The sequence below is a fragment of the Myotis brandtii genome, unplaced genomic scaffold (assembly GCF_000412655.1).
Source record: "Myotis brandtii unplaced genomic scaffold, ASM41265v1 scaffold633, whole genome shotgun sequence".
In the NCBI taxonomy this organism is placed as follows: Eukaryota; Metazoa; Chordata; class Mammalia; order Chiroptera; family Vespertilionidae; genus Myotis; species Myotis brandtii.
The window spans coordinates 2,385,980-2,391,466 of record NW_005370423.1 but is presented as its reverse complement, the minus strand read 5'-3'; positions in this window follow the sequence as shown (position 1 = coordinate 2,391,466).

Below are 5,487 nucleotides of genomic sequence, written 5' to 3'. Positions count from 1 at the left end.
GCGGGGGGCAGGGGAGAGTCTGTGCATCACTCTGGGGGAAACATCAAGAAGTTGGAGGGTCAACAGGGCGGGCGGGACAGGACGGGACCGCCTGGCCACTGAGTGGAGAAGGGGCTGGCAGCAGTGGCCCGGCGAGCGGGCGCCCAGGGGTGGCCTGTCGGGTAGAAGTTGCTGATGACATTCCTGCCCATAAAACTGCTCAGGACCCCGGGGATCAGCAATACCTTCCCCGCTGCTGAATTAGCAGGAAGTGGGGGGAGGCACCGCAGTGAAGCTGGAAGGAGCGAGAGGACAAAGGCAGAGAGAACGAGGCCTCGATTTCCTCCCCGAATCGGAAATGCCAGGAGAGGAGAAGGAGGCGGGCACGATATTGACTGAAACGCGGGGGATTGAAAAGGCCCTGTGTTCCCACTTGGTGCTCTGCTTCCCACAGACAGCCCGGGACCTTTGAAGTCGGGCGGGCCCAGTGGGGAGCGGGCTTCAGGCGGAGACAAGATGCTCAGGGGGTGGGGCGGGGGCCGGGCGGCCGGGCTCTAGGAGGCCTGCTCCAGCCCAAAGAAAGGCAAATCCAATGATAATGTACATCTGTTTCAGGGAATTTATAAGCTTTGAACATTTTTTATGGGCAGATAAGTGGGTCCTTTTCTTACCATAACTTAGGACTTCAAAGCTGAGTGTGTGGATAATGCAAATTGCTGAAATAGGAGATTTTCCCGAACAAAGAGGTTTCCAAAAAAGACGAGGAAGAAAAAGGGAGAAGGGGAGAGAGACAAAGGAGGCTAATTGATGCCATGTCTTTTATGTGCGCGACACAACCGGACGGACATTGATTTTTATGAAATAAGAAATGCACGGGCGGGGAGGAGGAGGCCAGGAGGTGGGAGTGGGGGCTGGGACCGGGCCCCCAAGGTCAGGCCAGGTTGTGGGTCAGCCCTGGGGACACGGTCCCCTCCTTCTCGGAGCCCTCGCCCTTAAAAGGGAAGACAGACAAATGGACACAGGGGACAATTCTGAGCCAGCCAAGGAAGGCCCTATCGGCCCAGGACCTGGTCCATCCCAGCGAGGCCCTAGGGGGCTTAGGGGCTGGGTGGAGCCCGGAGGCCTGGGGACTCAGGAAAACTCCTGCAGGCATGATGCTGGCAGGCGGGGGGCATGCTAGGTGGGGAGACAGCTGGGTCAGGAGCTCTGCGTTCTGCCTCTGCTACCTGGTCACCGGCCCCCTGAGCTTTTCTGCCTCCCCTGCTCCCCCACCAGCAAGTAGCCTGTGAGCTCCTGGGGGCAGGGACACAGTCAGCACTCAATATGTGCCTGTTGAATGAATGAATGATTCACTGAATGATTGATTGAATGAATGAATGAATGAATGGCTGAATGAATTAATGATGGGATGGGATGAATGAATGAATGAACAGCATGGAGGGTCAACCAGCTCTGTCTCTTCCCTGTGTCCGTGTCTGCAGCGGAAGGTTCAGACGGGAAGGGGGGGTAGGGTGTGTTTGCACCTCGCGCCCTGCGGTTGACCCCAGCATGCCTTCTGTGCCACGCGATTGGTCTAAGCCAGTCTTGTGTCTTCAGCGTTCACGAGTGTTTGAGCTTGTAAGGTTTTCTGGGCATCCCACATGCCAGCTTTACTCTGATAGGTTCTTTTTTTCTCCCATCCCCTCCCCTCCTCTTCTTCCTCTTCCTCACCTTCAACCAACTCAGAGAGGTAGAAGGTGTTCTCTAGGGATAGTTTTGGCTCGTCTAAGCCAGTGGTCTCCTCCTGTCCCTCCCACAGTCCCTCTCGGTTCTTCCCAGCTCACCCGCTCTCTCACTGCCCTCACCCCATCGCCACTTCCCGCTCGCCCTGCAGTAGCCCGAGGCTCGCTTTCCACCCCTCTCAGCGGTCCAACCCCTCCATTCTGTCCCTCTGGGGCTCTGCCCCCCCCCCCCCCCCCCCAACAAACTCTAGAGTCAGTGGAGGGCTCAGGAGCTCAGGATCAAGGGCTCGGGGTCAGAGGGACAATAGTCATTATTACCAGCTTCCATGGACGATGGTCCCTAAACCCAGCGGGCCTTTCAGCCGTTCCCTCTCTCAACCCCGAGGCTGTGCTCCGTGATGGCGAGCACATCCTCGTCCCCACGCCCTCTGCCCTCCGTTCTGGGCCCAGGCGGCTAGCTGCTCCCGGCTCCATTCTCCCTTGTTCCTGGTACTGGAAGCTCTCCTGACGGCATGTTTTTATGGACTTTTGAGGGAGAGGGAGAGAGCTGCCAGGGGCTCCCACAGAGTCCAGGCGGGCTCGGGACTGCGGGGATGGGGGGGCACGGGGGGACGGGTCTCTGCCTGCCCCGGGCCTCTGGGAGGCCAAAGGCTCCCCGGACGCCATGTTCCCTTTAGGCCAGTGGTTCTCAACCTGTGGGTCGCGGCCCCTTTGGCGGTCGAACGACCCTTTCACAGAGGTCTCCTAAGACCATCCTGCAGATCAGATATTTACATGACGATTCATCACAGTAGCAACATTACAGTGATGAAGTAGCAACGAAAATAACTTTATGGTTGGGTCACAACATGAGGAACTGTATTTAAAGGGCCAGAAGGTGGAGAACCACTGCTTTAGGCAAAGCGCCGCCCATGCAGGCCTCACAGCAGCTTGACGTGCTCGGTTTTCTATCGCGTCCATTTCACGGATGAGGACGGTAAGGCCGGGCGCTGATGCAAGTCTCCCTCCCGCTCTCCCTCCCCTCCTTCCCTGAGCATCTCCGATCGCCCCTGACACGGGCTGCGGTGGGCATCGCACTCGCTCCCCTCCCACTGGTGGAAGGAGGTCACGTGGCCGAGCCCAAAGGCGATGGGGACGGAGAGCACCCTCGTGCTCAGGGCGCCAGGAGAGTGACATCCGCAGGACAGCAGTGCCTCCCGCACGCGCACTCAGGGCAACGCCCCGTCCTGACAGGTAAGACTCTGAGTCTGCGTCCGGGCCTCGCCACCCTCCCCTCGGCCACCTTGAGGACAGCATTTCCCTCCGTGGGTCTCGGGGTCCCCATCCAGGCACTGGGGTCAAGGACACGGCACGTCACTGGCGATGGGACTGGAGGGTGGTCCCCAGGGCTGCTGGCAGTGACGCCAAAGACCCAGGACCCTTTCCATCCCCCCCCCGCCAAACACACACACTGATTAGATCCAGTTCCATCTGACCTGGGCCCTCTCAGACCAGCTTCCGTGGATGGCGGTGTCCACCACCATCCCCGGCCCCTTGCCGCTCAGACACCCCATGGAACGTGGAACGCTCCGGAGGCCCGAGGAGGCTTCCTGTCTCGTGGGCTGGCAGGGGGAGGGGGGTTGGGGGGCTGGATTGGCCAGGGGCCAGGCAGGCCTTCCCAGGAGCAGGCAGCCCGGCGTCAGGTGCCCCTTGCCTGCCGGGGGCGGGCCGGTGGCTTCGGATGCAGGGCTTAGGGAAGAAGACAATTCCTGATAACACAGAAGAGGCGATTAGGTGAGAGAAGGCTCGTTGGGCTGGCTGGGAAAGGATCATTAATAGGCATCCGTTGTATTTTTAGAAGTTGTGCGGGGCGTGGGTGCGGGGCCACCTCAAACACAGAGACACCCCTGCCTGGTGCGGGCCGGAGGAAGCGTGGCAGGGGCTGCGGGAGGATGAAAGGTGTCCTCCCTGGGGTGCTCTCCCTTGGCGACATCCCTTCAGAGACGATGCTTATCGCTGGTCCTTTCATCTCCGCTCCACTCGCATGTGGCTCTGCTGATTAAACCCCCTCCTGGTTGCAATCAGCGCCTGGGCCTGGTGGTCAGGTTTCCCCTGGAGGCAGAGGTGGCCTCACCGTCCCATGGGGGAACTGCAACCACATCTACATCTGCTCGGCCGTGGGGGAGGGGCTGGGGGCTGACCTGTCCTCTCCCCGGGGCTGGCCCTTCTGGAAGGACTGGAGCCGGAGCCGGAGCCGGGATGCCTGGGAGGTGGCGCTGGGCTATTGTCTTCAGGGGATCGAGGCCAGGCCTGCTGACCTGGGCTGTGGCTGGGAGGGGGGCTCTCAGACTGCCTTCTTCTTTAAAAAATTCTTAAAAATATATTTTTATTGATTTCAGAGAGAGGGAGAGAGAGAGAGAAACATCAATGATGAGAGAGAATCATGGATCGGCTGCCTCCTGCACGCCCCACACTGGGGATGGAGCCCGAAACCCGGGAATCGAACCCTGACCTCCTGGTTCAATAGGTCGACGCTCAACCACTGAGCCACACGGGCCGGGCTCAGACCCCCTCCTTCTTATAGAAGGCGGAAGAGACGGAGGAGAACCCTGAGGAGCCACCCTAGGCAGGGAGAAGGAGACGGGACGAGGGAATCCTGGCTCCTCTGCCCCTGGCCGCGAGGCTGCACCAACCTGAGACCCTGTGATTGGGTGACTCGTTAGTCTCCCATTATGCCCATTGCACAGAGGGGAACACCGAGGCTCACTCGAGGCTGGAGAGCTGCCTGAACGTAGTGGGCAAGTGGGAAAGGAAGTGATGCTGTAGGGCGGCGGGTGCAGGGATGAGGCCGCGGCACTGCGCTGAGGGGCCGCCAGGTGCCCTAAGGACTGGGAGCGTGTCTGTCCTGTTCGTGGCGGCGGACCCCACGCTGACACGGTGCCCAGATCTCAGTCGGCCTCGTAGGTGTTTGTGAGGGAAGGAGTGATCCGTGGAGGGTGGCCAGTGGACCAGCTTGCCCCTGGCCGCGAGGCTGCACCAACCTGAGACCCTGTGATTGGGTGACTCGTTAGTCTCCCATTATGCCCATTGCACAGAGGGGAACACCGAGGCTCACTCGAGGCTGGAGAGCTGCCTGAACGTAGTGGGCAAGTGGGAAAGGAAGTGATGCTGTAGGGCGGCGGGTGCAGGGATGAGGCCGGCGGCACTGCGCTGAGGGGCTGCCCAGGCGCCCTAAGGACTGGGACCGTGTCTGTCCTGTTCGCGGGGGCGGACCCCATGCTGACACGGTGCCCGGATCTCAGTTGTCCTCGTAGGTGTTTGTGAGGGAAGGAGTGATCCCTGGAGGGTGGCCAGTGGACCACAGCTGGGGGTGCCCAGCAGGTGGACCGCAGAGATTGCTATTGGTCACCAACTCTCCCCGCATGTGACGGGGCCACGTGGCTGGTCCTGGCCAATGGGCTGCAGGTGGCATTGAGGGGGCAACTCTTTTTGGCCAATGGGCTGCACGGGGCAGTGAGGGGTGGCTGGTCCTGGCCAATGGGCTGCAGGCGGCAGTGAGGGGGCGGCTGGTCCTGGCCAATGGGCTGCAGGCGGCAGTGAGGGGGCGGCTGGTCCTGGCCAATGGGCTGCAGGTGGCATTGAGGGGGCAACTCTTTTTGGCCAATGGGCTGCACGGGGCAGTGAGGGGTGGCTGGTCCTGGCCAATGGGCTGCAGGTGGCAGTGAGGGGCGCTGGTCCTGGCCAATGGGCTGCACGGGGCAGTGACTGGGAGGAGGGTTTAGGAGCCTGAGCACGTCCCTCCAGCTTC